Here is a 25,634-nt window from a genome sequence, read left to right as displayed (position 1 = left end):
AAAATTGGCCCTTAGTGTTAGGGGGGATTAAATATGTGGGGTTACGGGGTTACGGGGATAGGGCTTGTGTGGGATGGCTGTCGGTGTAGGGACCGGGTGCTAGGGTTTGGATGATCAGCCATGATCTCGTTGAATGGCGGAGCAGGCTCGAAGGGCCGAATGGCCTACTCCTGCTCCTATGTTTCTATGTTTCTATGTTTGGGGCGCTACAGTTGGGCGTTCGCTAAATTTAGCGCCCGGCGCAACTTAGCGCCACCTTCGCCGAAATTGAGTTGCATTGCCCCAAGAGGTTGCTGCTGTGCTAAAGCAGGCGATGCATGGCTAACATAAGGCGCTAAGCCGGCGAGCCGAGGCGCTAACACCGAGGGCGGGCGCAGCGCAGGTGCGGTGAGTTTCTGAATGAAGGCAGACACGCTGGTGCCAGTCAGCTCTTAAAGGGGGAGGGTCGACTTGTTTGGCTGCCATGCCCTGCACACTGCAGTCCTGAAGCAAGGCCTGACTATTGCTGGTTCATCAGTTCCACGCCCTGGACCATGGGGAAGCCCGCTATTCTTGCAAATCCCATTGCATGCTCTTGCTGTTTGTCCAGAGTCATGGGGAAGGAGATGTACTGACATCTCCTTCTGAAAAGGGCATTGGTCACCTGGCGGATGCAGCAATGTACCGCGAACTGGGAGATGTTGGCAATGTCCCCAGTAGCGGATTGGAAGGAGCCGGTGGCATAGAAGTTGAGAGCCACCGTCACCTTCACTGCCACCGACAGAGATCTCCTGCTCCTCAGCTGTGGCTGCAGATCTCTGCAAAGCAGGTGGCAGATCTCAGTGACCACCTCCCTTCTGAATCGCAGCCTCTGAACACACTGCTCCTCAGACATGTTCAGATATGAGAACTGCTGGCGGTATACCCTGGGTGGGTAAGGCCTCCTGTGCCGACACCTGTTGGCCCTTCTCCGTCTGGCCATGACTGGCACTCTCTCACGGCGTCTCTGAGCCCTTTGAACGCAATGCACAAAGCCAACATTTCCACCCATTGCAGCCCCCATTATATGTGGTGACTCAAAGCTATGGCGCTGAAAGTTAAATCCAATTGCAAAGCTCTGGCCTGAAGCCAGAAGTACCTGTGCGAGCGCTGAGTCAAAGCAGAAAGCTCTCTGCCTTTCTCTCTCTCCAAATATACGTTTTGCACACAGAAGGATTGGCACAAAATGGCTGCCACTTATAATGCAGGAGGAGTCCCGTTTAAATAGCACCCCCCGCGCCCCGCAGCGACTGGGAACCGTTCCCCTCTACCAGTCGCTGGGGGCACCAGGCGCAAAGAAGGGTGGCGCCACTGAAGTTCCGGTTCGGGGCGCAGCTGAGCGGGCGCTGCGGTTTTGTGCCGCCGCTAAATCTTGAGTGAAGTTCGCGAAAGGCGCAGATCGCGCCGTGCCCAGGCGCTAGCCGCTTAGCGCCCCACTTCTCCTCCTCCTATGGCGCTAGTGGCTGGTGCTAACAACTGAATTTCTAGGCCTCTGTCCCTTCCTGTCCCACACTGTTTATTTTTACCCAATTCACTGCACTGCTCTATTTCCTTGACTTTTCTCTTTAGATTATTAAGTGTCCCCTCACCTGCTCCGTCCCCCCACCTTTTCAGTTTAAAGCCCTATCTACAGCTCTAGTTATTTGATTTGCAGGGACACTGGTCCCAGCCCGGTTTAAGTGGAGCCCATCCCAATGGAAAAGCTCTCTCTTTCCTCAGTACTGGTGCCAGTGCCCCGTGAATTTAAATGCCTTCCTCCCACACCACTCTTTGAGCCACACATTTAAACCTCTAATCTGTTTGTCCCTCTGCCAATTTGTGCATGGCTCCAGTAACAATCCAGAGATTATTACCTTTGAGGTTCTGCTTATTAATTTAGACCATAGCTCCTCAAATTTCCTCAGCAGAAATTTGTTCTTAGTTCTACCTATGTCGTTGGTTCCTATGTGGACCACAACAACTGGATCTTCCCCCTCCCACTCCAAGTTCCTCTCCAGCCCAGAGGAGATGTCCTTAACCCTGGTACCGGGCAGGCAACACAGCCTTCGGTACTCACTGTCGCGGCTGCAGAGAACAGTATCGATCCCCCTGACTATATTATCGCCTACCACTACCACATTCCTTTTTACTCCCTCCACTTGGATGGCCTTCTGTACCACGGTGCCGTGGTCAGTTTGCCTATCCTCCCTGCAGTCCTTGTTTTCATCCATACAGGTAGCAAGTACCTCGTATCTGTTGGACAAGGTTGGAGGCTAATGCTCCTCCATCACTATATCCTGGGTCCCCATACCTTCCTGACTTACAGTCACACCCTCCTGTTCCTGACCATTGATACACAAATCCCTCTGTACCGTCGCATTCTGTAGTCTTTCTCCATGTAAATAATATTTTTCTTTTCTATTCTTCCTACCAAAGTGGATAACTTCACATTTTACCACATTATATTCCATCTACCAAATTCTTGCCCATTCCCTTAACGGGCTGGATTTTCCAAGCCCCGAGGAGGTGGGTATGGAGGCGGGACAGCTGGTAAAGTAACAGAAAGTGGGGGCGGATGGCAAACCCACCCCCATCCCACCTCCGTGCCCTTTTGCCAGGAGGCGGGAAGGTGTCCTGCTTTGGGTCCCATCTCCTCGAGGTGGGAAAGGGATTAAATCCTTTTAACTGCCTGTTAACAGGTAGTTAATAGGCAGAAAAAAGGATTAGTGCCATTTTGCCTTTTCAGGTGAAGGCTTCCCGACGTCGGAGAACCCCGTCAGGTTGGAGGAGTCGAGTAGGAGGTCTGCGGGGTCGGAGGGGCCTGAAAGTGAGATGTAGAGGTGAGTGATGGGTGCAAGTGTGGAGTAGTAAGTGTGAGGTGAGTGTTAAGTGTTATAAAATGTTCACTTATCTTTGTTTCTGCCTACAGCCTTCAGCCGCGGTGGTTCCGAAGTCCCGACATCTTTGTTGTCGATTTCACAGACTGGATGTTGGATCCTTCGAACCAACAGTCATCTGCTTGCTACAAATTGAAAGGTTTGATGAGTCCTGAACACAAGGGCTCATCAAACTACACAGAATGTCAGTGTTTGACAGCTTCACAGAGATGTCAAACGCTGACATTTCTTCTTTCAAGAAGTCTTGACAGATGGCACGTCAGACGTTGACGTGCTCTGACAGTGACTTCCCTCTAATTGGCCTGCTGAGCCCGCAGGGTGGGCTTAACAATGTCAATCAGGGGAAAATCCCTCTGGTTGGCCCGAACATGATGGAGGCGGGACTGAGAGCCGACATGTAGCAGTCCTGCCTCCAGCACATCTCCAATCACAAAATCCAGCCCAACCTATCTATATCCCTTTGCAAACTCTTTGGGCTAGATTTTCAGCTGCTTGCGCCAGCAGTTAGCGCCTTAAGAGAAGTGATTTTCGGGCGCTATGCGTGTAGCGCCCGGGTGCAGCGCAGTTTGCGCCCCGCCCCAAATTAAGTTGCCCGTTAGCGCCAGCGCAAAGTTTAGCGGCTGCCCGGATGCGCGCGCAGAAAATGACGTCACATCCTCGTGCAACGCCCTTTGGCCGCCCCGAATACAAACTTCAGTCGGAGCGCCCCATTGTGTGGCTGGCATCCAGAGCGTTTGTAAAATGGAACGCAACACACCCTGGGGAGCGCAAATTAAAGGGCACTCCTCCTGCACTATAAAAGGCAGTCTGCATGTGTTGTGTGGAAGGATCCAGTGTGTTGTTGTGAACGGTGTATTTATGTTTCCGGCCACCACCACCACCACCTCCTCCTCCTCCTCCTCCTCCTCCTCCTCCTCCCCCAGACTCTGCCTTTGAAAAAAACACATGCACCCTTCCCCTTTAAGAGCTCACTGGCACCAGAGTGTCTGTCGTGCGCTGCGCCCGAGCTCGGGTGTTGCGCTCTGCACCGCCGGCTTAGCGCCTAAAGATAGTAGTGGAACGCCTCTTTTAGCGCTCCACCAACCTCTTAGGGCGAAGCCACTGAATTTCCGGCAACGGGGCGCTACTTTGGGGCGGGCGCTAACTTCAGGCGGGCGCTAAGGTTAGCGCCCCAAAACTGTCTATACTGAAAATCTAGCCCTTTATGTCCTCATCGCAACATGCTTTCCCACCTATCTTTTTATTGTCCACAAATTTGGCTACAATACACTCGCTTCCTTCATCCAAGTCATTAATATAGATTGAAAATAGTTGAGGCCCCAGCACTGATCCCTGTAGCACCCCACTAGTTACAGATTGCCATCCTGAAAATGACCCATTTATCCCACCTCTCTATTTTCTGTTAGTTAACTAATCCTCTATCCAATCTAATATATTACCCCCAACACCATGAGCTCTTATCTTATGCAGTAACCTTTAATGTGGCACCTTGTCGAATGCTTTTTGGAAATCCAAATACACTACATCTACTGGTTCTCCTTTATCCACCCTGCTCGTTACCTCCTCAAAGAACTCTAATAGATTTATCAAACACGATTTCTCTTTCATAAAACCATGTTGACTCTGTTTGATTGTATTATGATTTTCTAAATGCCCTGCTATTACTTCCTTAATAATGGATTTGAGCATTTTGCCAATGACAGATGTTAGGCTAACTGGTGTATAGTTTCCTGCTTTCTGTCTCCCTTCTTTTTTGAATAAGGGCATTATATTTGCGGTTTTCCAATCCGCTGGGACTTTTCCAGAGTCAAGAGAATTTTGGAAGATTACAACCAATGCATCTACTATTTCTGTAGCCACTTCTTTTAAGACCCTTGGATGCAGGCCATCAGGTCCAGGGGTCTTGTCAGCCTTTAGACCCATAAGTTTGCCTAGCACTTTTTCTCTAGTGATTGTTTTTAAGTTCTTCCCTCTCTTTTGCCCCTTGATTTTCTACTATTACTGGAGTGCTTTTAATGTCCTCTACTGTGAAGACAGATACAAAATATTTGTTCAATGCCTCTGCCATTTCCTTGTTTCCCATTATAATTCACATATATTTTTCATATATACATATTGATATATATCATATATCTGGTCAGATGAGGACCAAGATGAGAAGCAGCAGCAACACCACCAGCAGCACAAGCAAGAGTAGCAGCAGCCTTCTCCTCAGAGATCTGCCGCTCCACAGGAGAGAGGGGCTGAGCACAGGGGTGCAGCTCACAGCTGATACCCACAGCACAGGCAGAGGATCAGCTTCCTGGACATGTCTGAACACCAGTGCCTTAGGAGGCTCAGGGTATCACGTCAGGTTGTACAGACATTTGCAGCCTGCTGGAACAAGACCTGCTGCTAAGTGGGCCTGGTGGCTACACTTTACCAATGACTATCAAAGTGACCACTGCCCTCAACTTCTTTGCCTCAGGCTCCTTCCAGGGATCTGTGGGAGACATTTGTGGGATTTCACAGTTGGCCGCCCACAAATGCATCACCCAGGTGACCAATGCCATGTTTGTCAGGGCAGGCAGTTATGTACACTTTGCCACCGATGAAGCCAGTCAAATGAGCGGGCAATTGGGTTTGCGGCTCTGGCTGGCTTCCCACAGGTGCAGGGTGGATCGACTGCACAAATGTGCCCATCAAGGCACCCCAGATCACCCAGGAGTGTTTGTGAACCATAAGGACTTCGACTCCATCAATGTGTAGCTCGTCTGTAACCAGAAAAAGATCATTGTGCAGGTGTGTGGAAGATTCTCGGGGAGCTGCCATGATACATTCGTTCTGCACCAGTCCACCCTCCCTTAGCTCTTTGCACCTCTGAATAGACTTACTGGCTGGCTTCTTGGCAACCAGGGCTACCCACTTAAAATGTGGCTGATGACACCCATGAGGAGACAAGCAATGAGGCCCAAGTGCACTACAATCAAAGCCATATGACAACGAGATGTGTCATTGAGCAAGCAATTGGGATGCTGAAGATGCACTTCAGGTGCCTCGACAGATCTGGAGGCACCCTTCAATATGCACCAGCCAGGATCTCCAGAATGATCGTGGTGTGCTGGGCTCTGCACAACATAGTGCAGCAGCGAGGATTGGAGGTGCAGGAGGAGCAAGACGCAGAGCGCAGTACCACTTCAGAGGAGGAGGAACGTGATGTGGCCATGGCACCAGCAGCAGCACACATTGCTGCCCAGGCTGGCCTCATAATGCCAATATTTAGTTAGGTTGCACCTCTGTACCCATCTGGCAGCCACATGCTGAACCCGCTTCCCTCCCCGCACCCCAAACACAAAGCAGTCCTGCAATCAACAAAGCATCCCATTCACAGAAACCCATTGCTTGTATTTAAGTCTTGTCTTACCATTGATCACAACTGAGAAGACCACTTGCCAGGCAGCAGGCAAAAATGGACAAGATGGGAAAGTGGTGCAAAGAATTTTTACGTGGCTCAAAATGTAAACAGAAACTTGGCAATCTAACATTTTGTAACACATCATGTGCATATCCTTGCATAACTACAAATCTTTGCTCTTCCTTTTTCTACTACTCCTACGTGATGCAACTCCTGTGGCTTCAGCAGAGGTAGAGGCAGGCTGCTCTCATCCCTGCTGTGACTACTGAGATCCTCTTGGCCGATGTCCTCTGGGTTTTGGAGCCCGTGAGAGCCCCGCCAAAGACTGCTCCACCTGCACCTATGCAGGGGCAGACTCGGCCATCGAGACACGAGGCAGCATGTGGGGCACTGACTGAGGGGGGAGCAATGGGTGCGAGTGGAAGTGCTTTGAGCAGCATACCCACTCCCATGTCCCCGCACTTCATCTTCCCTCTCATGGCCCACCCACATTCCCTATTAGCAATGAGCCGGAGAGTGCTTCGCTGCACATCAGTGGGGCATTGAACAGCCAAGGCTAGGTTTTGATCAATCCTATTTAAGGTGGCATTCAGAGTGTGCAAGCCATTGGTGAGAGCCAGCATGCACTCATTTGACTGCCGCGTTTGATGCTCCATACAGTTGGCCACTCTTTCGATGGACGAAGACATCATAGCAAAGGCCTATGACATCCTGCCACTCATGTTGGAGATGGACTCCTCCATTCTGTCTGTAAGCGGCACAGTGTGGCTGGAAAGCCTGCCACTGCTTCACACATTTTTTGCTGCTGCTCCAGAATTATTCTCTTTGTTGACGGCCCCTCGAGATTCAGCATCTGTGTTCAGCTGAGCAGAGCTTGGAGCATCCTGTGCCCTCAGATGTCTCCATCATCTGCTCTTGCTCACTTGTGATGTGTGAGACACCAGGTGACAACACAACTATCTGTCTTATTAGTCCCACCGACGTGAGTGTATCTGAACTGGTGCATGATCTGCGTGAGCCCTGTGATAGTGCACCCTCACAGTGAGTAACCTTCTCTAAGGAGTCGTCTTCGTCCTCCAATACCAGCTCCTGTGGGACACTTAATGAGCCTGTGGGAGATTAAAGACATGAATTAGGACTGTCATGGTAAGAATGTTTTAAGTGAACATTATGCACATGATCATATTTCACTGGCTGTTGATGTCAAGTCAACATGAGTGAGTGTTGTATGCTATGTGACTGTGTGATATTTAATTCTGCCCCCAGGTAGCCCGGAGGCCCCCATCTCTCTATCTCGGATCGCCAGGCACACTGACGCTCAGCTCAGCTCCAGCACATCCTCCTCTGCAGCTGTCAGTGTGGCGATGTCTGGAGGGCCACCTCTGGTTCTCTGTCTCTCCTTGGTGTTCTCTGCTCTCTTCTCCTGCAAGGAGGGAAACAAGAGACCTTTAAGTGAGAGTAATGGAATGTGTGCTAGTTTCAATCTCATTGGCATTCCCAACAAGTTATTTTTAATCAGCCAGCTATCTTTTTCCTGGCCATTCTCTTGGTTTTAGCCTTTTATTCTCCCAGCCTGATCATCTTGCCTTGATCAGGATGTGCGAGCCCCAGCCTCTGGGCCACAGCGAGCCAGCGAGCTCCAATTATCCGGCAACGAAGCCCAGGGCCGGCTGTTTTCGGCACTTGTTCTCACCAGTTTCTTTTTTAGACCAATGAGGAGCTGCCTTCTATCACCAATCAGGAAGTAGCCTTTAAAAATCCTCCCAGCACAGGAAATTCAAAATGCAGCAACCAACAGGAGAAAATCACAATGGCAGCTGCAGTAGCAGACAGAAGTGGAGCAGATAAGACCAGGCCAGGAAGAGAAAGTCACCAGCTGAATTTGGGATAGAGAGAGCAGGGAGTACAGCCAACTTACTCAGTGAGAAGCAGGCAGCCAGCCAATTTTAGTTGATGGGATTATGAATTTTATAACATGAACAATTGCCCATAATTTTTTTAAAAATCACTATTTTTTTAAATAAGAATTTCAATGGGGAACAGTGCCATTGTGTTGCCAATATTAACAAATCCTGTGTTTTTGGAAAGCTTTAGAATCCTTCAATAAATTGGAAATGTTATTAGAAATAAAAGTGATTATGTTGGACATGATATTTACCCATGTTTCTGCTCAATTGCATTTTAATCATACAACCCACTCATTGGTTGTGCCACATGGATCCAGCTCCTACTCCAAAAGGCCAGACACCCTGAACTAAGTAATCTTCTTCTTGAATCTATTGAGTTGATAATGCAGTTCCTGAAAAGTGTTGCTCTTTGGGTGCTGCATATGTTTGTAGCACCATGAACTGACCTCATGCTCAAGGTTGTGGGAGGTGCATCAGTTTTTAATCATTCATGATACCTAGGTCAGTCTGCACTGCACGCCTCCTCTGATCCTGCCCTTCCTCCTCCAGAACCAACAGATTGAGAAGGAAGGCTAGCAGAATGCCCATAATGCCCTATTTAGGCAGAGCTGTTCCCTCAACTAACTCCTACAGATGGCAGTTGAGGTGCAAAGACACCATGAAATAAACAATGAAACCCTTGGGGCAATGCTCAGTTACTTGATGCAAAAACCAAGTAGACTCTCCATTAAAGAACAGGAATCAATATGGCTGAACAACTAACCATGCAGTGCTTGTTTTAAATAGGCACTGAGTTCCATAGTGTTTTTAAGAAGCTGAGGCCATGTTCCAAGGTAAGGTCCTCATTATCATTTTTTTAGGCCATAATGAGGCAGTGCACATGGAACGCAAGCTCTTAGCACCACAGGAGTTGCTCCACTGCATTATACAAAGCTGTGCACTATGGGCAAACAATCGACCTTAGGCTTTGCTGCAGTTGTTGACCATTACATTATCAGCCCCTATATGTGCTTTCAAGCACGCTTTCATTTGCACTTTTTGCAGTCGGTAGGACTGAGGGTTTTTCTGTATCCCCACATGTCAAAGACTTGCTGCAAATGCATAGCATCAGTGGAGCGAACAGAGGAATTAACATTTTGGGTGTGGAACTTTTGTCAAAACTGAGTTTTTGTATCAGACCTCCAGCATTTTGCAGGTTTGTGTTTGCTCTTTGGTTATAATATTTCTGTGACACTGTTATAAGTTTCAGGTGTGCTTTAGATATTCTCTTGGGTACAGCAGTGTTGGTCCCTAATGGTCCAAGTGTTTTACATTCAGGAGTGTGTCGGTATTGCCCAATATCTAAATCTACAATGGCATAACTGTAGTGTATGTAACTGTTCTACCTTTAAGAGAACTATCGTATGTAACCGTTCACCTTTAAGAGAACTATTTTAGGTGTGGCGCTACTTTATCTTGGCTGCTGTATACTGTAATACCGACGGTGACCACACCAGTATATAAGTGCTGTGTCAGGATTTATTGGGCAGATTCGCCCTGACCTTCGAATAGTAAAGTCCTGTTAAAGTTACTCTTGTAGTCTGTGTATTAATTCGTTATAATACCTACAGACTTTACAGTGGCGACGAGTTCGATCTTACCCTGCGGCAACGATACATCCGAAGCTGTTAACGAGCGTCGAGAAGAGGCACCCGCCATCGTCGTTCTGCTGAGAGAAAACTCGAGTCTGCAGAGCAAGGAAGAAGGAAGAATTCAGACACGAAGCCTTCCATCAGCAACAGGCACAGATTGTCCCTTCTGCCACGGTGGTGAGTGAGCCGATCAGCCAAGAGAAGCAAGTCGGCCACGTGGACTGTGAGTAAGGGGAAAAATAAAAAAATAAACGGAGGATAAGGGTGGTGAACTCGACCACGGTCGGGGGGGAAAGGAGCTGGACAGAAGTCAGGTCCAGAGGCGCTGAGACTGGGGCAGCGTGGAGCACGGAAGCCGCGGTACAAACGGGCTGGGAGACGCAATGGCGTCGGGAGACAGCTAGACCGCGACCGGCGAAAAAGGCTGGGAGCTACCGAGGCCACGAGGCGCGGCGACCGGGATCATAAGGCGCGGAGGCAATAAATAAATAAATAATTAAATAAACCGCGAAGAATCAGCCACAGCCCGGGGAGAAAAGGGCCGGGCTGAGGGAGGTCTGGGAGAGGCGTTTAAAGCCGCTGAGGGAGAGCTGCGCGAGCGGGAGAGACAGAGCCCAAGAGAGAGCGAGCGAGATCCGAGCGAGCGGGAGAGACAGAGCCCGAGAAAGAGCGAGCGAGAGCCGCGCGAGCGGGAGAGACAGAGCCCGAGAGAGACCGAGCGAGGTTCCGGCCAGTGGCTTACAGCAGTTGCCGTGAAGGACCAGGAGCTGGATCTGTCCGACGCCAACTGGTTGTCCCCAGCGCCGGTTGCCCCTGCCGAAAAGAAGAAGGGGGGGGAACAAGGAACGCGATCGGCTTTTCTAGCGCGCGCTTCAGAATAAACTGAAGCCGGCGCACAGGCTACAAACCCCGTAAACCAGCGGTCATCGCCCGAGGACAAAGCTTACCCCTCCCACCAGAGGAAGAAACGCGGGAAGCCGCCAGTTAGGTGGGGAAGAAGACAAGCACGAAACCGCCATCTTGAAAGTGGGCGGGGAAGAAGACAAGCGTGGGAAACCGCCATAAAAAAAGAGTTAAAAAAGTTAAAGAAAAACTTCGTTATTGTTTCTTATAAAAAAAAAAATTGTGAAGATGCCTAAGCAGGGTAACATCAACAACTTTGATTCCGAGGTGGAAGATTGGGCCACGTATGTAGAATGCTTCGAGGTATATTGTAAGGTCAATAAGATAGCAAATTATGATAAAGCTATAACCTTGCTAAACTCGATGGGCGCGAAGACATACGGGTTATTGAAGCATCTTCTATCACCAGCTAAACCGGCGGATCAGACCTTCGCTAATATTGTTGCTGTTCTGAAGGATCACTTGAACCCCGCACCGCTGATGTTAGCGGAATGATCTAAATTTTACGGGAGAACGCAACGAAAAGAGGAAAGCAACGCGGAGTACTTGGTCGAGCTGCGTAGACTAGCGAAATACTGCCAGTTTAGAGGAAATCTGACAGAGGCATTGCGAGACAAGTTCGTGTGTGGATTGTCAAAGGAAGGAACGCAAAAACGACTACTCGAAGAGAACGATCTTACACTTGATAAGGCTGTCCTTATTGCAGCATCGCACGAAGCCGCAGCGAGAGGCACGGCGGAAATGCAGCGGAAGACAGCGGTACTCAGTGTGGATCAAATGACTTCGGGTACAATGAAATGTTCTCGTTGTGGGAAGACAACACACGACCAGAACCAATGCTGGGTTAAAAACCAAGACTGTATGAAATGTGGCTAGCTTGGCCACATAGCTAAGGTATGCCGGTCAGGAAAGAAGAGAAACAATAATAAGTCACCGCAGAAGAAGTACAGAAAGGTACATGAGGTGACTGGGAAGAGTCCAGATGAACAGAATTCGGACTCAGACTCCAACAGCAAGGCACTGGGTAGTCTGAGGATTCATAATGTGAGTAAAGAAGCTGACCGACAAACTATCTGGATCACACTACAGATTGCAAAAGTCCAAGTGAAGATGGAAGTGGACACCGGATTGGCGGTGACGGTCATGAATAAGCATGATTACAAAAAGTTATTCAAACATACTCCCCTACGGGATGCGGAGATAGTATTGCAGACATACACGGGGCACAAAGTATACCCCATCGGAAAGATAGAAGTCAAGGTGAGATACAAAGACAAAGATCACCAAAGGATGGACTTGTATGTGCTGCCCGAGGGAGGTCCACCACTTCTGGGACGGGAGTGGATCAGGAAAATAAAGATAGACTGGCATTCACTAAACATAATGACGGTAGATTCCGGGGAGGAAGAGGTCAAACCTGAACGGTTGTCCAGAATATTGGACGAAGCTAAAGAGGTATTCCAGCAAGGACTGGGAACACTGAGAGGCATTAAAGCAAAAATCAAGATTGCAGAACATGCAAGCCCAAAATTTTTCAAAGCCAGATCGGTACCTTACGCGACACGACCTGCTGTGGAGGCAGAGCTGGAAGAGCTTGAACGTTCAGGGGTACTGTCTAAGGTGGACTGGAGTGAGTGGGCCACGCCCATTGTTCCCGTCATGAAGTCTTCATCAAGTAACAAGCCAGGGGGACTGGGGAAGGTCCGCATCTGCGGAGATTTCAAGATCACAGTTAATCCGGTGCTTCACACGGTACAATACCCGCTTCCGCGGATTGAGGATATCTTTGCTTCATTGTCTGGCGGGCAACACTTCACCAAGATAGACCTGGCACAGGCATACTTACAAATGGAAGTCGAGGAAGAATCGCGCCAGTATCTCACAATCAACACGCACAGAGGCTTGTATCGTTATAATAGACTGGTTTTTGGAGTAGCTTCGGCTCCAGCAATTTGGCAGAGGGCAATGGAGCAGGTCTTACAAGGTGTTCCAAGCACCCAGTGTTACTTGGACGATATCCTGATTACGGGAGAAGACGAGGAGGAACACCTCACAAATTTGAAACTGGTGCTCACCAGGTTGAAGGAATATGGCCTTCGAGTTAATCACCAGAAATGTGAGTTCTTCCAGAAACGGATCTCGTACTGCGGTCATGTCATTGACCAAGAGGGGCTGCACAAGTCGCCTGACAAGATAGAAGCTGTCGTGAAGGCCCCCGCTCCGGAAAACGTTTCACAGTTGAGATCGTTTCTGGGGTTGATTAATTATTATCACAAGTTTCTGCCAAATTTATCCACGGTGCTACATCCGCTGAATGCTCTGTTACGGAAAGAAGTGCCATGGAAGTGGAGCGAGGACTGTAAAAAGGCCTTTCGCAGAAGCAAGGCGTTGATTACCTCTGAGGAAGTGTTGGCTCATTTCAACCCAACGTTACCTCTTCGTCTAGCTTGTGATGCTTCCCCTTATGGAATTGGAGCAGTACTTTCACACAAGTTACCAAATGGCTCGGAAAGGCCAGTCGCATTTGCGTCCCGATCATTGACCTCCGCGGAGCGAAATTACGCTCAGATAGACAGGGAGGCCCTCAGCCTTGTGTGGGGAGTAAAGAAATTCAATCATTACCTGCAGGGCAAGAAGTTCACATTACTGACAGACCACCAGCCGTTGGTGTCCATATTCAACCCTAACAAGGCCGTTTCCACTATGACAGCGCAAAGGTTACAGAGGTGGTCCGTGTTACTTGGGGCACACCAATATGACATTGAATACAAAAGCTCCAAACAGCATGGAAATGCTGATGGGTTATCGCGCCTACCGTTGCCGGTAGTAGAAGAGGCGGCTACAATGGACCCGGTAGAAATGTTCCACTCATCCATAGTAGAATGTCTACCAGTAACCAATTCGATGATCGAGAATGAAACAAGAAATGACCCGACTCTCTCACGGGTCTACGATCTAACAGTGGAGGGATGGCCAGCACATGGCGAACCAACACTGCCAGCATTTTCGCAACGGAAAGAACAGCTGTCAGTGTGCCGAGGAACCTTGATGTGTGGATCGAGAGTGGTGGTCCCACCCAAACTTCAGCATAAGGTGCTAAAGGAACTTCACGAGGGGCATCTGGGTGGAGTAAAAATGAAGAACCTAGCAAGAGCGTTTGTGTGGTGGCCAGGTATTGATGGAGACATCGAGGAAATAACCAAGAGTTGTCTAGGATGCCAGAAGGTCCAAAACGCGCCACCACAAGCTCCTCTGCATCCATGGGAGTGGCCCTCATCTCCTTGGCAAAGGGTACACATCGACTTTGCTGGTCCATTTATGGACTTAATGTTTCTAATAGCGGTGGATGCACACTCCAAGTGGCCGGAGGTAATAAAGATGTCCTCCACCACCACGGAAAAAACCATCACAGTATTAAGGACCATGTTTGCCAAGAATGGGCTGCCGGAACAGGTCTGTTCTGATAATGGACCACAATTTGTGTCCGAAGAATTCAGGACGTTTTTAAAAAGCAATGGGGTCAAGCACTACACGTCAGCCCCATACCATCCCGCCACCAATGGCATAGCTGAAAGGTTTGTCCAGGCCTTCAAGAAGGCCATAAAGGCCATGGGTAATGAGAACATCAACTTACAACATAAGGTAGATAGCTTCTTGTTGGCGTACAGGAATGCAACACATGCGGTCACAAATCAAACTACCGCCATGATGTTTTTCAATAGAAGACTAAGATGCCGGCTGGATTTGATTAAGCCAAACGTCAGAAGGGACGTAGAGAACCGGCAATTCCAGGACATGAATGAAAGGCCAACTAGATCTTTTCAGACAGGTCAACAAGTTTTGGCCCGGGACTACCGTACCGAGAAATGGCAGCCGGGAACTATTGTAAAAAGGCTAGGGCCGCTGCTGTATACAGTGGACATTGGTGACAGCATAATAAGGCGCCATGTTGACCAGATCATAGGGTCATCCACAAAGAGCCAACCTACTCCACAACCTTACACGGCTAATGTAGAAACAGAGATACCCAGAGCACCTACCTCCGATCTGGTAATACTGGAATCAGATGATCCTGACACTGTCCTTCAAGCTGAATCGGCCTTGCCGGAAGAACCTACTACCCCGCCGAAAACTACTACACCACCGAGGCGTTATCCGAACAGAGTCAGGAGACCTCCAGAGAGACTGAACCTGTGAACTGTTTTACATAATTTGTATATATGTTCTAATGATATTGTTAATGGGGAATAAGTATGTTGTAAGCTAAAAAGGGAGGATTGTAGTGTATGTAACTGTTCTACCTTTAAGAGAACTATCGTATGTAACCGTTCACCTTTAAGAGAACTATTTTAGGTGTGGCACTACTTTATCTTGGCTGCTGTATACTGTAATACCAACGGTGACCACACCAGTATATAAGTGCTGTGTCAGGATTTATTGGGCAGATTCGCCCTGACCTTCGAATAGTAAAGTCCTGTTAAAGTTACTCTTGTAGTCTGTGTATTAATTCGTTATAATACCTACAGACTTTACAATAACCTAGGGCTGTAATAATAGGACCACCTTGTGCTTTGAATTAGATATTGTTTCTTTCGCACTTGCTCTCATGTGCACTTCTCTAATATTTCCAAAGGTGAACTGAAGCACAGTAGCAAGATGTGGCCAGATATGAATCATTAAGCTGCTTTATTTTACAGACAGCAAGTGAATGTAAAGCAACAGATGTAACCACACCTTCATCCACCTAACTATACAGCCCTCCTTGAGAACAAGAAAATGAATAAAAGTGTATTGATTTCTTTGTGGGTTCAATGACGACACATTTATGAAAGAGAATGTCTTTTAATCTAAAGTATGTTCAACTCTTTTTAACAGCATTTACAGGAGACACCATGCTAGTGATGCATCTAGAACAAAACTGAAACTAAACCAAACTGCTTGTCTCTCACATGACCTCTGCTGGTCAGGCATCATAATCAAACAGGCAAACACCATCACTATTTGCTGATATCATTAGATCTCCCTTTCTTAAAACAAAAGTATTTTACTTTTATCTAACAACATGTTTTCTTTGTATTAATCTGCATTTTAACTGTAACACTTAATGAACTTACATTAACATTATCATTATCAAGGTTTTTTAACCTTGCTTTGTGTGTTCACATGAAATATGTAAATACACTAGAACTTGAAGAAAGAATAAGATAACATTACTTCCTTCTATAACAATAGTCCTTAAATTTGCTCAATGAGTCTCTCAGGAGGCTTCACATGTCTTGAGGATTTTCTGATTGATTGTCCTTGAATCTGAGTTGTTGCCTCAGATGATGATTTCTCAGCTGTGTGATCAGGTTGTTCAACAGTATCAGTCTTTTGATTTGCTGTGGCTGGTCCCATGAGAAGATCTCGACGATTTCTTCTCAGAACAGCACCCTCATCTGTCTGTATGGTGTATGATCTTGGTTGAACTTCACTCAGGACAGTTCCCTTCTGAGTCCATATGTTTGTTTTGTCTTTGAACCTTACTTGGTCACCAGTGTGTAGTTCAGGTAGGTTTTGTGTTCCTCTGTCATAGTAGTACTTTTGCTTTTCTTTCTGTTGTTCTTTGAACTTCCTCACTTTCTCCCCCTCTTTTGTTTTCAAGAGGTTCTCCGGGATGGGTAGGTTTGACCTTAGCTGATGTCCCATAAGGAGTTGGGCTGGTGACATACCACACTCGAGCGGCGTTGTGCGGTATACAAGCATGCTCTGGTAGAAGTCAGTTCCACTGTCTTTTGCCTTGTACATCAGTCTTTTCACTGTGTTTGCGGGCTCTCCTGGGTCAACAGCTCTGGACAACATGTCTGCTGTATACATCAGCTTACCCGGTGTGTACGCAACATTCAGTTCATCATAGACTGTCTCTCCTTCGCTTTCCACAACGAGGACTCTCTTTACCAGGTTCAGTCTCTCACAGGCTTTTAAACCTAGTATGGCTTGCACATCCTTTGGCACCACGATTAATGCTAGCGTGTGCTCTCTGTCCTTGTGTGTTACTTTGACAATGCATCTTCCTTTCACTGGTATATCAGTACCTGTGTATCCTGTCACTTTCACTTTTATTCCATGTATCTTTGGTCTGGGTCTAATTTTCTTAAAATCAGTCTCTGATATCACATTAACTTGTGCTCCAGTATCCAATTTAAATGGAATGTGTATGTCATTCACTTTTAGTGTCAACATCCAGTCTCTTTCTTCTTATTTGTTTTCAGACACAACATCTACATAGAACTCCTCTATCTCACTTTCATCTACTGTATGGACCTTGCTTTGTTGCGCTTGGTTCTTACAGCAACGGGCATAATGGTTGTTTTTGTTGCAACTATTGCATGTTTTACCATATGCTGGACACTTTCTTGGTCGATGCTGTGTAGCGCATCGACTACATGACTTTCGATTGCCCCTTTCATTTTTGTTCGCTGGCCACGCCTCTTTTTTCACATTGGCGCTCTTTTTGTTAAACGGTTTGTATCCGTTCATTCTCACTGCATCCACGTTGCAGCTATTGTCACTGAACAGCTCCTTTGCCTGCAACTTCACAGTCTCTGTAGCCCTACACAGTGCTATGGCTTTTCCCAGGTCTAGATCTTGCTCTCTTAGCAGTCTTTCCCTTAGACCATTATCTGGAATACCACACACCAGTCTGTCTTTTATCAGCGAGTCTGTCAGTCCCCCAAATTCACACATTTTGCTTCTGTTTCTCAGTTCAGTCACATACTGATCAATAGTCTCACCCATTTTCTGTACACATGTGAAAAATCTGTGCCTCTCAAACGTCACATTACGTTTAGGTATGCAGTAGGCCTCAAACTGTTCCATTATTTTATCTAGCTTCATTTTGTCTCCATCAACAGCGAATGTGAAGTTATTATACACCTCCAGCGCTTCATCACCCACGACATGTAAGAACAGTGACGATTTCTTTTTATTACTTTTCTCGTCAGCTCCGATTGCCGTTAAATACAACTCTAAACGTTGTTTGAATCTCCTCCAATTTTCAGCCACATTACCTGTCAACTGAAGCGTCGCCGGTGGGTGTAAACCTTCCATTTTTCACTTCGTTAGCTATTCTCCAATGGTAAGCAACGATGTTCTCTTTTGGCTTGCTAATTTGTGGAGAGCTGATTTAACTTCAGATTTTTTCTCTTCATCTCTTTCAATCACTTCTGACACCATGTATTGATTTCTTTGTGGGTTCAATGACGAGACATTTATGAAAGAGAATGTCTTTTAATCTAAAGCTTGTTCAACTCTTTTAACAGCATTTACAGGAGACATCATGCTTGTGATGCATCTAGAATGAAACTGAAACTAAACCAAACTGCTTGTCTCTCACATGACCTCTGCTGGTCAGGCATAAGTAATCAATCAGGCAAATATGCTGGTAAGGCATCATAATCAAACAGGCAAACACCATCACTATTTGCTGATATCATTACAAAGTACACCAAAATATCCATATTAGCAGGCTTACTTAACTTTACTTGGTCAGCCTTCTGTTCATGACCAGCTCTGAGCTTGGGATGAGTGAGATTTACCTTGCTGGACCAGGCTTCTTCCCCAGACCTAACTGCCCTTTCATAATTTTCTCTGTGTTCCCTGCAAGAAATTCTGAAACATGACGGTCCCTTTCTTTCACCGTTCATGCTTTGCATCCGCAGAGAGTTACTGCCATATCATCCTTTCCTGCAGTCAGTTCTTTGTTCCAACAGTTAAACAAACCCAGAGAAAATTCACAAAGTGACGTCATAATCAGCACAAGGGAGGAGCAGTGGATTCAGTGGAAATTGAGCTTGGTATTTAATTTACTATACACTATTTATTTTAAACTTAACTATAAATAAATAGTTATATAAATAAATATTAGGGTAAGGGATATCTCAAGGTGGCTGGAGAGGAATTTGGAAAGGAAGGGGATAAAACCAGTTGTCGGAACAAGCGACATAGGTAGGAGATCCTGCTGAGGGAGAATCAGGATTAAAAAGCAGGAACTTGAGGGTAATAAGCTCTGGATTATTGCCTGAGCCATGTGTAAATTGGCATAGAAACAGACAGATCAGGTGAGTTAACACATGGCTAAAGGGCTGGTTTGGGAAAGAGGTTCCATGGAGAACTGACACCAGCACTGGAACAGGAAGGAGCTGTACCAATGGGATGGGCTCCACCTGAACTGGAACGGGACAAGTGTCCAAGCAAAAAGGCTAAATAAGGAGGTTGCAAAGGCTTTAAACAAATAAGGCAAGGGGAGATATCTACAAGAAATGAAACAACCTTAAATGTAAATGAAACAGGAAAGGAGAGCATAGGGCAGACTAAACAAAGGGAGGGCATAAATGGCCAGGGAATAAATAGAGTTATTAGAGAACAGGAAAACAAAAAAATGGTTAAAAATAAAGTGAGCGGAAATGCTATTAATAATTAGTTAAACTGTTTGTACAGCAATGCACCTCCTGACCATACTAAAACAGGGAAACAGGAGGCAATAATACGTTGCAAGGAACACAATATATTCGGGATTACTGAAACATGGCTACAGAAAATCAGGACTGGGAATTAAACATTGCAGGGTATAACATATTTAGAAAAGATAGAGTGGGAAAAAGGGGAGATGAAGTAGCTGTACTTATTAAAGATAACATATGGCTGTAGAAAAACGTAACACAGCCATCAGTAAGACAAAAATAGCGTCCATGAGGATAGAGATAAGAGATAAAACAGGATCAATCACACCAATAGGGGTAGGCTACAGACCACCTAATAATGGAAGGGAGGTGGAGGAAGAAATATGCAAACAAATTAGGGAAATGAGTAACAAACATAGAATAATAATTATGGGGGATTTCAACTACTGCAAAATTAATTGACCAGAAGTAGGTAAAGGGGATAAGGGAATGGAGTTCCTACAATGTGTACAGGACACCTTTCTAGCCCAATATTTAAGAACCCCAACACTACTGAATTCACTACTGGATCTGTAATGGGGAATGAACCAGAGCAGATAAGAGAAGTAAAAGTAGGGGAAAGTCTAGGCAATAGTAACCATAATATAATGGCCTAGAAATTCGGTGGGCTGCGCCACCAGTTAGTGCCTAAAGAGGGCATTCAGTGGCTTTAGCGCCACTGGCCATGCCTCCCGCGATATTTAGTGGGGCGCTAATGGCGGCGTTAGCCTGTAGCGCTGCGCCACCATGGATGACGTCATCGGTGTGCGCAGCGCCCCGCTACCGCCCCAATCACGATATTTGGTCGCGCCCGGTTCACAGGGCCTACCTGTGACGGTAGTGGCGCAAATTAAGGTGGAGGTGCGGGGCAGCCATTTTTTTCGGTGGCCACCTGCCAGCACCTCTGTCCCCGGCCTCCTGATCCCCCCCGGGCAGTGCCGGCTGTGTCCCGAGAGCCCGGCACTTCTCCTCGGTGCCAGGCTCTTTTGCCGGCACTCGCGATCGGTCATCGTGCTGGTGCAGGCCCCTGCCTCTTAAGAAGGGGAGGAAGGCACGCAGTACCGCAGCGCATCGTGCCGCAGCATGTGGCACTGCGGCAGGTTGCACTGCGATATTCAGTTTCAGCACCCCAAGAGGGACGCGGGGCGCCTCGAGCAGCACCCCGCGTCCCTCTTGGGGCGCTCAAGCTGAATTTCCGGCGGGCACAATGGCTCCGATCGCAGCGGTAATTCCGGTGCCCAGGCGAGCTTGGCACCCCGTTTGAGGCACCACCGAATTTCTAGGCCAATAAGTTTTAGGATAATAATTGAGAAGGACATAAGCATGACAAAGACGTGTCGGAAAGCCCGAACTTCTCGCCACAGAGAATGCAAGATCTTTGTGTGAAGCTTACTTCAGGGCCAGCAGTGAACATCTTTGCTTCGCCGCTGACCGCAAATTACAGACCAATAAATCTAGATTTCCAAAAGGCCTTTGATAAGGTACCACACAATAGACTAATGAATAAGGTGAGAGCATGTGGAGTCAGGGGACAAGTAACAGAATGTAGCTGGCTGGCTGGCTGAAAGACAGAAAGCAGAGAGTAGGGGTAAAGAATAGTTATTTAGCGTGGCAGGAGGTGGAGGTGGGGTCACACAAGGATCAGTGCTGGAACCACTGTTGTTCACAATTTATATTAATGAATTAGGGGGAAAAATTCGTTAGTGACCATTTTGGGTCGTTATCATTGCCTGGGCACTAAAAAATAGCACCGGTGATCGGTAACTTCAGTTTTAGTGCCCCAAGAGGGAGGTGGAGTGCTAATTCAAGCATACCACTTCCGTCTTAGAGCACCAACCCTGAATATCGGGGCGGTGCGTTCTGCGGCGCTACGCACTGGGCCACGTAGAGCTGCCACATAGAAGGGCTCCTCCTCTCATTAAAAGGACCCCACATTCAAGGAGGCAAAAGGCCGTGACAAGTAAGTTGACCAACTTTTTTATTCCCCGCCTGCCACCTCCTCTTTAATTATTGCCCCGCGAGCCTCCTGCCGCCCCATTCCCACCTCCTGAAAGTGTGATTTTGCCCTAATTGGGCACTTGATTTCCAGCATGTGGGAACCCCTGGCCCAATGAGTCTTTTGATACTGAAACTCACCTCCGATGACGTCATCTATGCAGCTGGATTTAAGGCCTGCAAGCAGCCTTGGTTCTTTTTCAACCTTACAACTTTATCAACATACTTCTGAGGGATTTCTACTGCAAATATGTCCAGCACCAGACCAAAGTGTGCACCCAGATTCGATGAGGCCTCCCTCCAAGCTCTGGTGGAGGGAGTAAGAGCAAATGAGGAAGGGCTCTTTCCTTCCTCAGGGAGGAAAAAGCCTCCACAACAGACCAAAGCTGTGTGGCTTCAAATGGCACAAGAGGTGAATACGATTTCAATGTGCAGCAGAATCCGGCTGCAGTGCAGAAAGAGGTTTCATGACCTTCTCCGCACAGGAAAAGTGAGTATTCCATGCCCATGACCCTCAATCTGATCCCCATCGCCTCTCATCACCAGCACTCTGCTTTGTCAACCTCCTCCTCCACATCCAACTTCAGCCTTACATCCCATTCCCTCTCTCTGTATGTTCAGATTCACTTAACTATTCGACTATGCAGCCTTCACACTACCTATTACTGTGATGCTATGACAACAACTTACAACACACAAGGAGGGCCTTGGTCTTGTCACCTCACTCCATCTTTGTGTCCTTCTAAGCATCTATGCTATGGATTCTCTACACTCACTCCTTCATTCTCACTCAAACTCCACTTGTGTCCCTCATTGCAGGAAAAGAGATCCCACAATAAGAGGGAGAGGGCAAGGGCAGGAGGAGGGCCACCCTCAATAGTGTAAGGATCGCAAAATTACACATTCTCCCCCAAAGGAAGAAAAGAAGAGATATTGGACTGTTTGAAGGAACTATTGGGCCAGAGGGATTTAAAAATCAAAACCCCAGGAAGATTTGGCTGGTTTAAAAGGCATGTTCAGGCCTGCGAAAAGCTGGGACAAAGGAAGGTGGGATGAGCCCCCGAGTTTGAGTATTGGGCCATCTGGGAATGTCCTGGGCCACCTCAGCCTTTACATAAAGGCAATAAAACCTGCTCCCACCGAAACTCGCAGAGCCCCAAAGTACATGAATAAAACAGTACATGCCCACAGCAAAACAAAAGAGAACATGGTCCAGCAGGAAACAACAATCAAACAGCAGTTCAAAACCAAAGAGATTTCCAAAACATTTTACATTTTTAAACTGGTTTCAAAGCAATTCTGAAACCAGTTAAAGGCCAATTAAGAATAGACGGACCATCCCCAAAGCGTGTTAAGAATAGATGGGCCATCCCCGAAGCTCATTAAAATTTTAAACCATATTTAAAATAACGAGCCTGCCAAAACTTAACAAAGAAACCAGAGATTTGGTGGTCAGATAAGCCAGGCCTCAAATCAGTATAATTGAGGCCTGCTTGTCCAGTGAATCAGTGCAGTAAGATCGGAAGTCAGCCAGAGCAGAGGACAGTAAGATCAAGTTCATCAGGGAGATCAGATCGGCTCAGTACAGTTCGTCATCAGAATCAGAGAATTGAGGAAAGAAGAAGAAATGGAGATCGCGGCAACCAAAGGCTTCAAGAAACCAACAACAACCAATATTGCCACCAACCAGGTAATACTGGGGCACCGCGACCGGCAAGAAACCAACCACTGAAAATTCAAAAATCAAAGACTTGTTTCCACTCTAGAGGCTAGTCTGACTTACCCTGGGTAAGATTTTGACACAAAAGACCCTAAAACTTAGCCTAACCAAAGAAAATCGGGTACTTACCCGATACATCCAAACTACGCAGCTAACCGCATCAGCGGACAAACCCAAACTGAAGACCCAACGCAGGTGCACTCTCCTACCATGTCTGGGCTACGGCAGGCCCCAACCGCCACAACTAAGGAGAGCCCCGAAATCGTGAACCTCTACAATCTGTCAAGAAAGTCGTTTGGTGAGCATTTCCTGGTCCTCTGGATTTCAACCTAGTTAGGATAGTGGGGTTGGGGGGGTAAGGGATTTTGTCTATTGTAATACTCCCTCGCATATTCCGAGTGTTCCCCATCCTTTTAGAGTATAAGTTTTATTGTATTGTATATTTTCCTGTCTCAAAATAAAGGCCTGAATTCTTTTGACCAACCCAGGTGTCTTTTGCAAGTTTCATTACAACCCCCAAATAAGTCCAAAGTCTAGAACAAAAAGGGAGTGGGAGTGATTCGAACCACTCAAGGGAGTCAGAGGTGAAGCTGACCAAACACACAACACCACCCCTTACAATAGCCCAGCTCATCACTGCAGAGGAGGCGGCCCTGGAGAATATGGGAGTGGAGGAGGATGCGCAAGTGGGTGACAGACAGATGGGCGCATCACAGCAAGCCAATGGTTTGCTCGATTATGGAGCTGGTCGAAATGTGACTCGAGTTGTAGCGCTCCTCAGCTTCATTGGATGGCCTCCTCAATGGTATCATTAGCCATGTCTTCAGGGGATAGCCTTTGTTTCCAAGTAGCCATACGAAAAGTTGGTCTGGTGGACTGAAGAGCGGAGGCAGACTATACTGGCACAGGATGAAGGAGTCATGGCAACTGTCAGGGTACTTGGTGCAAACATGCAAAATTTCCTTCTTGTGGTCACACACCAGCTGTACGCTGAGGGAGTGAAAGCCCTTGCGGTTCACAAAAATACCTGGATTGTGATTGGTTGCCTTAAGGGCCACATGTGTGCAGTCAACGACGCCCTGCACCCTTGGAATGCCTGCCAAATTTGCAAACCCAACCCTACACGTGGTTACACTTGCTTGATCCTTGGAGAAGTTGATGTAATTGTGCGCGATGGCAAAGAGGGCATCGGTAACCTGCATGATGCAAGTGTGTGCGGCTGCCTGGGAGATGCTGCTGATGTCTGCTGTTGATCCCTGGAATGAGCCTGAAGCAAAAAAGTTGAGTGCGGTGGTGACTTTGACGGCCACTGGTAAAGGATGTCTACCCGTTCCTCTGGGCTCCAGGTCTTGCTGCAGTATTGCACAGATGTCACCCACTACCTCTCGCGAAAGTCGGAACCTCCTTTGGCACTGCTGCTCAGTCATGTTGAGGTAACTCATCCTCTGTCTGTAGACCCTGTTTTGGGGGTATCTCCTGCGGCAACATGCTTCCATGCACTGGCGCCTTCTGGCCTGTGCAGCTTCAGGTGGGTGAGCAGCAGCTCGGTGCTCCTGTTGTTGCTCCTGCTGTTGGTGCTGCTGTTGTTCAGGGTTCAGCTGCTGCCGCGGCTGGTCTTCATCCGAATCTGATGTCCAGAAGGAAAGGAAATAAATGGTTCCCATTCTTCTGGTATATACCTCAGTTGAGGAAGTGCTCAGTCAAGGTGGGGAGACGGGTTTCCCAGGAGGTCACACTGGAGATGGGTGTCAGGCTCCAAACTTCCACAACAATGAGTAGGCCTGCTAAAAGTTCCCCAGAACTGAGACAACAAAGTTTTGCCACCTGCAAATGATGATTGCTGAAAGCTCCTTTTTAATGATGAAGCTGCAGCTGTTAGTAAGCAATCCACTTGTGAGGCCGCCAGGATTAATTGGCGTGTTCCAGAGGAGATGTGCAGCATGGGGGAAATGTGTTAAATTCAGAAAGGCCTCTCAAAATGGGATTATAGAGGCACTTAACTGGTTGTTAAGGGCCTTAAGGGCCTATCCCGCCTCTTGGAGGCCAGATGGAAATGTGGTCTTAAACCCCGATTGTGGGAAAATTGCTCAGAGGCGGGCTGGAGGCGGGATCCGATCCGCCCGCCATTTTTTGCAATTTTTAACAACTCACACACCTCCAAAGCCGCCTCCTCGGACCTGGCAAAATCCAGCCCGTTGTGTTTCCTGTACGAAGACACCTAAATCTCTCTGAACACCAACATTTAATAGTTTCTCAACATTTAAAAAATATTGGAGGAAAAATTCAGTTGGTTAGCATCTTCCGTTAGCGCCTCCGGGTGGCGCTAAACACTACCACCATGGTCTCCTGCGCCCACAGATGCAAGCGTGCACTCCGGACCAGAAATTGATTCGCACCCCCTGCCTTAGCGCCTGCCGTTAGGAACAACAGGTAGAGGGTGTATTGATTTCTTTGTGGGTTCAATGACGAGACATTTATGAAAGAGAATGTCTTTTAATCTGAAGTCTGTTCAACTCTTTATACAGCTTTTCAGGAGACACGGTGCTAGTGATGCATCTAGAATGAAACTGAAACTAAACCCAACTGCTTGTCTCTCACATGACCTCTGCTGGTCAGGTATAAGTAATCAATACATGCAACTATGCTGGTAAGGCATGATAATCAAACAGGCAAATAACATCACTATTTGCTGATATCATTACAGAGGGGA

Source organism: Somniosus microcephalus, chromosome 1 (genome assembly GCF_052327205.1).
Source record: "Somniosus microcephalus isolate GS21.2 chromosome 1, FLI_Smic_1.0, whole genome shotgun sequence".
Classification (NCBI taxonomy): Eukaryota; Metazoa; Chordata; class Chondrichthyes; order Squaliformes; family Somniosidae; genus Somniosus; species Somniosus microcephalus.
Note: the sequence above shows the minus strand (reverse complement) of the source record.